This window comes from Rhinoderma darwinii, chromosome 10 (genome assembly GCF_050947455.1).
Source record: "Rhinoderma darwinii isolate aRhiDar2 chromosome 10, aRhiDar2.hap1, whole genome shotgun sequence".
NCBI lineage: Eukaryota > Metazoa > Chordata > Amphibia > Anura > Rhinodermatidae > Rhinoderma > Rhinoderma darwinii.
Window position 1 is genome coordinate 104,024,394 of NC_134696.1, and position 12,416 is coordinate 104,036,809.

General features: G+C 51.8%; 1 protein-coding gene across 2 annotated transcripts in view; it reads right to left on the reverse strand.

Annotated features, from left to right (window-relative positions):
* The window catches only part of TMCO4 (transmembrane and coiled-coil domains 4), a 92,907-nt gene that overhangs the window by 37,329 nt on the left and 43,162 nt on the right, over positions 1–12,416 (reverse strand). The window lies entirely within an intron of this gene.

A 12,416-nucleotide genomic window follows, 5' to 3' on the forward strand; every position in this document is an offset into this window, starting at 1 on the left:
AATACAGGATGTAACTCAGGATCAGTACAGGATAAGTAATGTAATGTATGTATACAGTGACTACACCAGCAGAATAGTGAGTGCAGCTCTGGAGTATAATACAGGATGTAACTCAGGATCAGTACAGGATAAGTAATGTAATGTATGTACACAGTGACTCCACCAGCAGAATAGTCAGTGCAGCTCTGGAGTGGGTGGAGTAGGACGTGTGGAGAGAGCTGCTGAGACTACCGTGCAGGCCTTGGATCCAGGGACTTTCCTTATCCTATCTGCCCAGGCCTCATACCATCTGCCTGGGCTTGGAAAGTACCCTGAGGGGGGTTCCATCCTAGGATGGAGCCTCAGACCTCTACCTCCCGGAGCATGCCAGCGGGGGGTAGAGGGTCATCCCAGCTGGCTGGGAATATGAAAACAGTCGCGGGGGTGAGGAGATCATCTCGGGGCAAGGCTGTCCTGGCTCCCCCTGACGCTGGAACCCTGGATAAGGGTATGGAGACGCGGTCCGGCAGGGTGATCGAGGTGTTGTCATCTGGAGAAGGACCAGCGCCGTCCGGACATTTGGATGACGGTCGTGTGGAGGAATGGGGACAGCTGAGGACCGGAGAGACGGTGGAGAACTTCAGCTCCCGTCTGGCTATGCGGTTGGAGGAGTATCGGGACCTCAGGAAGTCGCTGCAACGGCTCCGTGCGGACTTGGCGGTCGCCAGAGGAAGAGCTGCAAAAGCCTCAGGAGGTAAGAGGTCCCGATACCTTTTAAATGTGAAATCCTTGTTGGAGGAAATAAAAGAAGTGGAAGAGAGACGTGAGGAGATTTTGGCAGGCGGAGGGGTGTTTGGTGAAAAATTAAAAAATGAAGAGAGGTTTGCCGAGATGGCAGAACCTATAAAAATAGAATGTGTGGAGGAAGACAGCAGAGCCCCAGACACAGCAAAGGAAAATGTGGGGGAGAAAATGGAGCATGAGAATGCAAAGTCCAGAGAAGGCTCAGATTCTGAGGCACCCAGGAGCAGTGAGGAGGAGGAGGGTGGACTCACAGCTGGGAGAAATCAGGAGAGTTTTGATACTGACAGTGAGCGGCCTCCAGGATTACTTACACAGATCCGTAATGTGGAGTCGCCGGTATCCTTCCAGGGATTTTGTTTCGGTGCAGAGTTACCCGCAGAGGAGGAAAAGCAAAAGAAAAAAAAATTTAAGAAGAAAAAAAAGACAAAGGAAAAAAAATCTGCTGAAGGTTCATTTAAAATGGTGTACACAGCAAGATCCTTCCTGTGCTCTGAGCCTGATGAAAGTCAGGATCAGGGCGCAGGTCCCGCAAGACCCCCAGCTCAAGCCTCTGCAGTGGGGCTGGAGCGGGAATGCGGGGAGAGTGTTACGGGTCCGGCATTAGAACACGTGGTGGTCAAAATGGCGCCGGACGCCAACCCCTGCAAAGGGGGCGGTACTGGTGGCCTGGTGACGCCAGGGGGTGTGTCCCCGTGTCCGGTTAATGGCGAGCCCGGGAAACTGGTCTCTGATGCGAGTCAGCGGTCTGGAGAACGGGTAAACCAGAAACCGGATGTGGTGTCTGAAAGCCGGAAGTCTGTCGGTGTCGCAGTAAAGCCGTCAGACGTTCCGGACAAGGGCGGTCACAGAGGGGGCTCCGGCTCTGTTGGCCACTCCTCTGTGGGAGGGGGGAGTGGTCCGGCGCCGGAGGCGGCTCCAGTGACATCAGTGGCTCCTTCGTCCGCATCACTGAAAAGTGGTGTAGGCGAGAAGGGGGCTGCTGGCGTCGGGGGCGGCGGTGGCCCCTTTCCCAAAAATGTTCCGCACATAGAAAAGATGGAGGTTAATGAGGCGGAGGGCACAGCGGGGACACCGCTTATAACATCTGGTGGCGTCCCTGCAAAGGTGCCTGATGATGCGGAGACTGAAGCAGTGTCTACCCACACAAAATGCACAGAAAAAATACACAACATAGAACCAGGCCTGGCCAGAAGGATGACTGCAGGGGGACCTGGTGGGTTAAATAAAAAAGTTGCGGCTGTGGATGTGGGAACTGCTGGGGTTATGCAGGTGTCTGTAAATAAAGATGCTGGAGTGTCTGCTGGTAATGGGGTGTTGAGTGCTGTGTCTGTAGGTGGTGAGGTGGTGGGTGGTGGGGATGGGGTATCAACCAGGGGCAATGGGCCTGGCGCTCCTCTTGCTGTGACATCCGGCAGGTCTTATGCTGGTGTGGCAGCGGGGGGACAGCGGGCCCACCCATCTTCATCCTCAAGGTCCGGGGACGGTAACTTGCAACAACGTCTCTTGGACGCTTTAAGAGAGGGAAAGCAAACCCTAACCATAGGGGGAGTGCAGAAGGACCTGTCTTTCTGGATAGACAGATATGGTCTAAATGCCTTCCGAGAGCAACGAGGAGATCAGTGGTCGCTCCCAACAGCCGGGCAGGCTGTAGCCAGGAGGAATGTGGTCCGTCTCCGGTGGCGTGGCAATGATGCGTGCCCTCCCAGAAAGAGGGTGGTGGAGCTGCTGCTGGGGATGGGCTTCAAGGCGAGTGACATCTTTGCCTTGATACATCCTCATGGCTCGGTCGAGTTTGACATCAGCTTTGTTCACCTAGGGGGCCTTGAGGTCTTCTGGGGGAACTACGAGCTGATGAAGGACGAGCCTGGCTGGCGAGACTTTGCTGCACAAGCAATTTCTCGCCAAAGTGGTCCCAAGAGAGTGACCGTTCTTACCCGTAATGAGTCACTCTCTTGTATTGATATCATGACCTGGTTGGGAAGGTACGGAGAGGTAGTAGAGATGCCACGGAAGAACATGGATGAGTTTGGCATCTGGTCAGGGGCCTGGACGTTTATGGTTAAATTAAAGCGTCTGGGACAGACGGTGTCCCACATACCATCGTCTGCTTTCCTGGGAAGAGATCGGATCCTTGTCTTCTACCAGGGGCAGCCGAAGTTGTGTCACCGGTGTGGCGACCCCTCACATTTGAGTGCAGGCTGCAAGGTGCAGAAGTGTGCTCATTGTGGGGGGATTGGTCATCTAGCCGCATCGTGTGACCGTATTCGGTGCAACCTGTGTGGTGACTTAGGTCACCCGTTCAGTCGGTGTCCTCGCTCTGTTGTCAATGCTTGTTCCAAACCTGCGGAGGATGAAAGGAGGGAGGCCTCCGTGGGTGAGGGTGCGGGCAGGGACGATGGGGCACAGGGGCAAGGGAAGAATGCAAAGAAGGGTCCCCCTTCTCGCCAGAGAAGGGCGGAGAAGCGAAGGAAGGAGAGGATTTGGAGGGCGCTCCAGGAAACTGGGACAACCTCTGATTCGGATCTGGATGCCCCCCCTGAATCTGATGCCCCTGGCGAGGCCGAATTGAATGGGGAGATGAGGAGGATCCAAAGGGAGCAGAGGGCTGAGGACTCTCAGTCCTCCCACTATGAAAGTGTGGGAGAGGAAGAGAGGACTCAGCCTACAGCAAAAGGGACACCGGGCAAAACCCAAGGGCCAAATACATCTGGCCCCGCCCTGGCCCAGGAAGGTAAATCCTGTACCCCCCTGGTGCGCTCTACTGATCGATACCATGCTCTCGTGGACATTCCAGCCTCTCATACTAAGAGGGAGGGCATGGTAGGGCACCCTAGAGTCGTTGAGCCTCCCCTGCTGCAGGGGCCGTTGCCCCCAGAGGGGGAGGTTGACCCGGTACTTGGGGATGAAGATGGGAATAGGGTGGTGAATATGGACTCCTCAGTTTGCAAGAAGCGAGGCAAAGAAGGGGGGTCCTCATCAGATAGAGGGGGGGGTGGGAAGAAGAAAGCCGTCTAACTCAAACATCCATGATGGCGGCACCCACTCCGTTGACGCTGGCATCAATTAACGTTGCCAGCATTAAGTCAGATAGGGCGAGATTTGCAGCCTTTGATTTTCTTGGCCGAGTTGAAGCCGACATTTTGTTTTTGCAGGAGACCAGGCTGTCACTTTTGGCAGACGTCGTTAAATCTAGGAGGGAGTGGCGACGCGGGCCCTCCTACTGGTCTCTTGCGGCTGAGCCCTATAGCGGAGTGGCGGTCCTTTTCACCGCACCGGTAACATGCCGACGGATGATTGAGTTAGAAATGGGGAGGTGCTTGATCTTAGATGTCCTCATGAGGGGACAGGAATTAAGACTAATCAATATATACGGACCCCAGAGCAAATGGGACCGTAAAAGTCTCTTCATGAGGATTAAGCCTTTCCTTTTTTCAGGTCGACAAGTTATCTTTGGAGGGGACTTCAATACTGTCGTGAGGCCCCGAGATAGAGGAGGTTCCGGAGATAAAAAATTGACCTACGATAGTGTAGCATTAAAAAATATAGTTAGCGATGCTCGCCTGGTGGATATCCACATCAGGCATACCCCAGGCCACTCGGGTTTCACCTATCGTAGAGGTAGTTGTAGGTCTAGGATAGACAGGTTTTTTTTGAAGGAGGAAGCCATCTCTTCACCAGTGTCCGTTGTTGAGGTGGAGTTCTCCGATCACTGTATGATTATTTTCTCTTTGAACATTGCAGAGTCCCTCCAGATGGGAAGAGGTATATGGAGGCTGAATTCTACTCTCTTGGAAGAAGCGGAGATAAGACAGGCCTTTGAGGATTTTCTTCAGAGCCAGGTACCTTTGTTGGATCTCAGTGGTACTAAGTCTGAGTGGTGGGAGTTGTTTAAAGTCCGGGTGGCAGGATTTTTCCGCAGGCTCTCGAGCCTCAGGTCCATGAGTAGGTACCGCCTATATCAGGAACTGAGGAGGAAACTCGAACATCTGGTCTCAACCGGGGGTAGTGGGGAGGAGATCTCCGTGGTGAAAGCTTTGCTCAGGAGGTGTCAGTATGATAGGCACACATCTTTAGTTCTTGAGAGGGATTTCGGGAGGTACCGCTCGCCCGACCCCTACAGGAACTGTAAGATGTCAGTGAGTCGTAAGGTTGTGACAGGACTGATTGATAGTACAGGATCTCTGAAGAGATCCAAATCAGGGATCTTGGAGGTCGTCAGATCCTTCTACTCGCACCTCTTGGGGAAGCAAGATCCAAACCGAGACGAGATGTCGGCTTTCCTGGCTGAAACCATCCCTGAGCCAGGGGTAGACCCCTCTCTCGGTGTTTTGATAGATTCGATCAAGGAAGAGGAAGTGGGATTGGCGATTGATGGGCTTGCCCTCAAAAAATCGCCAGGGCCGGATGGCTTAACATCCGAGTTTTATAAGACTTTTAAAGGAACCCTAGTTCCCCTCTTGACTGAGGTGTTTAATGAGTGCCTTTCCTCGGGTACTTTGCCAATGTCAATGAGGAGGTCGGCCTTGATCGTTTTATCGAAGGGTAAAGACTCGACCCGTATTGAGAATTGGCGTCCCATAGCGCTGCTCAATACGGACAGAAAGGTTCTCGCAAAGGTGCTGTTTAATCGGCTGGTGAAGTTTGCATCCCGGCTCCTTTCGCCGGTCCAGCATTGCTCTGTTCCAGGCCGCAGCACATTTAGTGCTGTCCTCAGTGTCAGAGAGGCAGTGGAGCAGGGAAATTCTGGTCGGTGGGAGGGGTACATCCTGTCCTTGGACCAGGCCAAGGCTTTTGACCGGGTGGACCACGAGTACCTCTGGTCGGTCCTTCTGAGGTACGGCCTACCGGGGGGGTTTGTCAATTGGCTACAGACCTTATACACTGGGGCTGAGACTTTTGCGCTGGTGAACGGTTGGGTTGGAACCCCCTTTGAGGTTGGGTCTGGTGTCCGCCAGGGTTGTCCCTTGAGCCCTTTGCTATATGCGTTCGCAATTGATCCTTTTCTTAAAAGGATCGATCGTGGGCCATTGGCGGGAGTCGGGGCCGGCCTGGAGGGGCCGGAGGCCACTCAGAGGGTGGTTGCGTACGCAGACGACGTCTCCATTTTTGTCTCCTCGAGAGGGGAGGCAGAGTGGGTGATGTCGGAAGTGGAGCGTTACTCATTGGCATCTGGGTCCAAGATCAACCGGGATAAGTGCAAAAGTCTCTGGCTGGGAGGAGGAGATCCTGGTTTTGATCTCCCGGACACCCTTCCAGAGCCTCAGGGGTCTGCTAAGATCTTAGGAGTCGAATTTGGCCCGGGTGATTACCCCAAGAAGAACTGGGAGGATAGGCTGAATCTAGTTGCCCAGAAGGTCGACCAATGGAAGGGTTGGTCCTTAACCCTGAGGGAAAGGGTTCACTTGGCCAAGGCCTACCTGGTGCCCATGTTGCTTTACCTGGGCAGTGTGTGCATCTTGCCAGAACCTCTCTGGACTCGGGTCTATAGCCTGTTCTTCCAGCTGTTATGGGGGAACAGGCTCAACCTAATCAAGAGGGAGGTTACTTACCTACCAAGGACACTAGGCGGGTTAGGTATGGTTAACCCGGTGGTGTTCCTAGTGAACACCTTTGTTAAGATCAACCTGGCAAACCTCTGGCAAGAGAGGGCTCCTTGGTGGATATCCTCCTGCAGGGGGTGGTTTCGGCCTTTCTTCCAGGAATGGGAGAGAGGAGGGCAAGTGAAAGACCTGCGTACACCTCACGGACATCTCCCGGCTTATGCCACCCTGGCGCTGAAGATTGTTCGCCGGTGGGGTCTGGAGGTGTGGGAGATCAGGACCATGTCGAGAAAATTTCTTGACAGGAGGGTCCTGATGACCCACTTCCAGAAGCCCCTGGCGCTCAAAGACTGCCCAAGTAGTGACCTCGGGGTGGGATTAAAACTTTTAAATTCAGCGAGGATTCCCCAGAAGTTTTGGGATCTGGCTTGGCGTTGCTTCCATGGGAGACTGTATGTGAGGGACAATCTAAAGTGCAGAAGCTCTGATCGGGATTGCCCCCGGGAGGAGTGTGGCGGAGTGCTGGAAAGCATGGAGCATTTCCTGCTTCATTGCCCTTTCAATACAGAGGTATACAAAAGGGTGGGAGCCTCCATTGGTTGGCCAGGCCTAACCAGCCTCTCCTATGCTGGGTGGGCCTATGGAGTGTTCGGAGACCTCGGTGGTAGGGACCATTGCACCTTGTTTCTAGTCAGTATAGTGGTCAGGCACTTTATGTGGAATGCACGATGTCTAGTTTCTACCCAGAAGAAAATCCTCCTAGTGGATGAGGTTGTTAGCAATATCATGGGTGACCTGGTGAAGGTGCATTCTTTGGAGGTTGGCAGATTGGGAGCATCCAAAGCCTCTCGTCTTTGGAGGGGCTTTTCCTTTTGGGTGCCTTAATGTGTCTGCCTTCATGAGGGAGGGGGAGTCTTCACCGGTGCTCAACTGGAGGTGGGGGTCTGCGTTCCGCTGAGGCACCAATAAAAAATATAGCGATAGGACTCGGAATAAGGGAAAGGTGAGGGTCAGCATAGGGTCAGCTTTCAATAGGGTCAAGAAAGGGTTAGTAATAGGGTAAGGAGATAGGGCAAGCGATAGGGAGGGTGCAGCGGTGGACGTGGTACCTTGGCCTCTGGGGGGGAGCTGGGGGGGGCTTTCCCTTCTCTCTATCTGGTGATGGGCTAGGTAAGCACTGGAAGATTTTTGTTTTGTTTAGGATTGAAATGGCAGGAAAAAGGTTTACAAGCGACCGAACTTGGTGCTTTCGGGTACGGTGTATTTTGTATATGGTTTGGTATTTGGACAGGTTGGTGACATGTATTGTATTATAATGTAGAAATGTTGTTAGAATAGGGATAGACTTAAGGGGGTTAATAGATAGGTTGGGAGGGGGTCGGGGGGGGGGGGGGGTTTGCCTGACCCAGCCCCGGACTATGCGGACATGGGAGGACATGGGGCGGGGGGCTGGGCTGGGGTGTTGGGTGTGGTGGTGGGGGCCAGCATCTGGACTATGCGGACGTGAGAGGACATGAGGCGAGATGCTGGCTGGGGTGGTGGAGTTTAGGTAAGAAGGGTAAGGTTAGGGAAAGTCAGGATGTGTATAGTGTGATTAAAAAATATATATATATAAAAAAAAAAAAGGATAAAAAAAAAAAAAAAAAAAAAAAATTTAAAAAAAAAATTGGGATTAGTATTATTATATTTTTGATTTTTGGGGTTATTATTATTATTATTTTATTATTATTATGTTGTTGTTTTATTATTATTATCATCATTATTATGTTGTTTCTTTAGGCCCTTGGTTGACGCGGGTCGGGGGATTTTCTGTTAGTACTTTGGATTACGTTTATATGATGTTTGTATATATTCTAGTTATTGTTTAGTTTCGGATGAAGTGTAGATGTAAGTATATAAGAGTGGGGTGTATGTGGCCGGGTCTGGTATCGTTTTCTCTTCTCATATACAGAGATGTATATAAGAAAATTTGTTTATAAGAATTGGGTTGTGACTTTTTGGTTATATGGAATTAGTTATGTATTTGTTTTTCAGTTTATGTTTTGTAAATTTATATAAAATAAAGAGATACAGGATGTAACTCAGGATCAGTACAGGATAAGTAATGTAATGTATGTACACAGTGACTCCACCAGCAGAATAGTGAGTGCCGCACTAGAGTATAATACAGGATGTAACTCAGAATCAGTACAGGATAAGTAATGTAATGTATGTACACAGTGACTCCACCAGCAGAATAGTGAGTGCAGCTCTGGAGTATAATACAGGATGTAACTCAGGATCAGTACAGGATAAGTAATGTAATGTATGTACACAGTGACTCCACCAGCAGAATAGTGAGTGCAGCTCTGGAGTATAATACAGGATGTAACGCTGGATCAGTACAAGATAAGTAATGTAATGTATGTACACAGTGACTCTACCAGCAGAATAGTGAGTGCAGCTCTGGAGTATGATACAGGATGTAACTCAGGATCAGTACAGGATAAGTAATGTATGTACACAGTGACTCCACCAGCAGAATAGTGAGTGCAGCTCTGGAGTATAATACAGGATGTAACTCAGGATCAGTACAGGATAAGTAATGTAATGTATGTACACAGTGACTCTACCAGCAGAATAGTGAGTGCAGCTCTGGAGTATGATACAGGATGTAACTCAGGATCAGTACAGGATAAGTAATGTATGTACACAGTGACTCCACCAGCAGAATAGTGAATGCAGCTCTGGAGTATAATACAGGATGTAACTCAGGATCAGTACAGGATAAGTAATGTATGTACACAGTGACTCCACCAGCAGAATAGCGAGTGCAGCTCTGGAGTATAATACAGGATATAACTCAGGATCCGTACAGGATAAGTAATGTAATGTATGTACACAGTGACTCCACCAGCAGAATAGTGAGTGCTGCTCTGGAGTATAATACAGGATATAACTCAGGATCAGTACAGGATAAGTAACGTAATGTATGTACACAGTGACCACCAGCAGAATAGTGAGTGCAGCTCTGGAGTATAATACAGGATGTAACTCAGGATCAGTACAGGATAAGTAATGTAATGTATGTACACAGTGACTTCACCAGCAGAATAGCGAGTGCAGCTCTGGAGTATAATACAGGATATAACTCAGGATCAGTACAGGATAAGTAATGTAATGTATGTACACAGTGACTCCACCAGCAGAATAGTCAGTGCAGCTCTGGAGTGGGTGGAGTAGGACGTGTGGAGAGAGCTGCTGAGACTACCGTGCAGGCCTTGGATCCAGGGACTTTCCTTATCCTATCTGCCCAGGCCTCATACCATCTGCCTGGGCTTGGAAAGTACCCTGAGGGGGGTTCCATCCTAGGATGGAGCCTCAGACCTCTACCTCCCGGAGCATGCCAGCGGGGGGTAGAGGGTCATCCCAGCTGGCTGGGAATATGAAAACAGTCGCGGGGGTGAGGAGATCATCTCGGGGCAAGGCTGTCCTGGCTCCCCCTGACGCTGGAACCCTGGATAAGGGTATGGAGACGCGGTCCGGCAGGGTGATCGAGGTGTTGTCATCTGGAGAAGGACCAGCGCCGTCCGGACATTTGGATGACGGTCGTGTGGAGGAATGGGGACAGCTGAGGACCGGAGAGACGGTGGAGAACTTCAGCTCCCGTCTGGCTATGCGGTTGGAGGAGTATCGGGACCTCAGGAAGTCGCTGCAACGGCTCCGTGCGGACTTGGCGGTCGCCAGAGGAAGAGCTGCAAAAGCCTCAGGAGGTAAGAGGTCCCGATACCTTTTAAATGTGAAATCCTTGTTGGAGGAAATAAAAGAAGTGGAAGAGAGACGTGAGGAGATTTTGGCAGGCGGAGGGGTGTTTGGTGAAAAATTAAAAAATGAAGAGAGGTTTGCCGAGATGGCAGAACCTATAAAAATAGAATGTGTGGAGGAAGACAGCAGAGCCCCAGACACAGCAAAGGAAAATGTGGGGGAGAAAATGGAGCATGAGAATGCAAAGTCCAGAGAAGGCTCAGATTCTGAGGCACCCAGGAGCAGTGAGGAGGAGGAGGGTGGACACACAGCTGGGAGAAATCAGGAGAGTTTTGATACTGACAGTGAGCGGCCTCCAGGATTACTTACACAGATCCGTAACGTGGAGTCGCCGGTATCCTTCCAGGGATTTTGTTTTGGTGCAGAGTTACCCGCAGAGGAGGAAAAGCAAAAGAAAAAAAAATTTAAGAAGAAAAAAAAGACAAAGGAAAAAAAATCTGCTGAAGGTTCATTTAAAATGGTGTACACAGCAAGATCCTTCCTGTGCTCTGAGCCAGATGCAAGTCAGGATCAGGGCGCAGGTCCCGCAAGACCCCCAGCTCAAGCCTCTGCAGTGGGGCTGGAGCGGGAATGCGGGGAGAGTGTTACGGGTCCGGCATTAGAACACGTGGTGGTCAAAATGGCGCCGGACGCCAACCCCTGCAAAGGGGGCGGTACTGGTGGCCTGGTGACGCCAGGGGGTGTGTCCCCGTGTCCGGTTAATGGCGAGCCCGGGAAACTGGTCTCTGATGCGAGTCAGCGGTCTGGAGAACGGGTAAACCAGAAACCGGATGTGGTGTCTGAAAGCCGGAAGTCTGTCAGTGTCGCAGTAAAGCCGTCAGACGTTCCGGACAAGGGCGGTCACAGAGGGGGCTCCGGCTCTGTTGGCCACTCCTCTGTGGGAGGGGGGAGTGGTCCGGCGCCGGAGGCGGCTCCAGTGACATCAGTGGCTCCTTCGTCCGCATCACTGAAAAGTGGTGTAGGCGAGAAGGGGGCTGCTGGCGTCGGGGGCGGCGGTGGCCCCTTTCCCAAAAATGTTCCGCACATAGAAAAGATGGAGGTTAATGAGGCGGAGGGCACAGCGGGGACACCGCTTATAACATCTGGTGGCGTCCCTGCAAAGGTGCCTGATGATGCGGAGACTGAAGCAGTGTCTACCCACACAAAATGCACAGAAAAAATACATAACATAGAACCAGGCCTGGCCAGAAGGATGACTGCAGGGGGACCTGGTGGGTTAAATAAAAAAGTTGCGGCTGTGGATGTGGGAACTGCTGGGGGTATGCAGGTGTCTGTAAATAAAGATCCTGGAGTGTCTGCTGGTAATGGGGTGTTGAGTGCTGTGTCTGTAGGTGGTGAGGTGGTGGGTGGTGGGGATGGGGTATCAACCAGGGGCAATGGGCCTGGCGCTCCTCTTGCTGTGACATCCGGCAGGTCTTATGCTGGTGTGGCAGCGGGGGGACAGCGGGCCCACCCATCTTCATCCTCAAGGTCCGGGGACGGTAACTTGCAACAACGTCTCTTGGACGCTTTAAGAGAGGGAAAGCAAACCCTAACCATAGGGGGAGTGCAGAAGGACCTGTCTTTCTGGATAGACAGATATGGTCTAAATGCCTTCCGAGAGCAACGAGGAGATCAGTGGTCGCTCCCAACAGCCGGGCAGGCTGTAGCCAGGAGGAATGTGGTCCGTCTCCGGTGGTGTGGCAATGATGCGTGCCCTCCCAGAAAGAGGGTGGTGGAGCTGCTGCTGGGGATGGGCTTCAAGGCGAGTGACATCTTTGCCTTGATACATCCTCATGGCTCGGTCGAGTTTGACATCAGCTTTGTTCACCTAGGGGGCCTTGAGGTCTTCTGGGGGAACTACGAGCTGATGAAGGACGAGCCTGGCTGGCGAGACTTTGCTGCACAAGCAATTTCTCGCCAAAGTGGTCCCAAGAGAGTGACCGTTCTTACCCGTAACGAGTCACTCTCTTGTATTGATATCATGACCTGGTTGGGAAGGTACGGAGAGGTAGTAGAGATGCCACGGAAGAACATGGATGAGTTTGGCATCTGGTCAGGGGCCTGGACGTTCATGGTTAAACTAAAGCGTCTGGGACAGACGGTGTCCCACATACCATCGTCTGCTTTCCTGGGAAGAGATCGGATCCTTGTCTTCTACCAGGGGCAGCCGAAGTTGTGTCACCGGTGTGGCGACCCCTCACATTTGAGTGCAGGCTGCAAGGTGCAGAAGTGTGCTCATTGTGGGGGGATTGGTCATCTAGCCGCATCGTGTGACCGTATTCGGTGCAACCTGTGTGGTGACTTAGG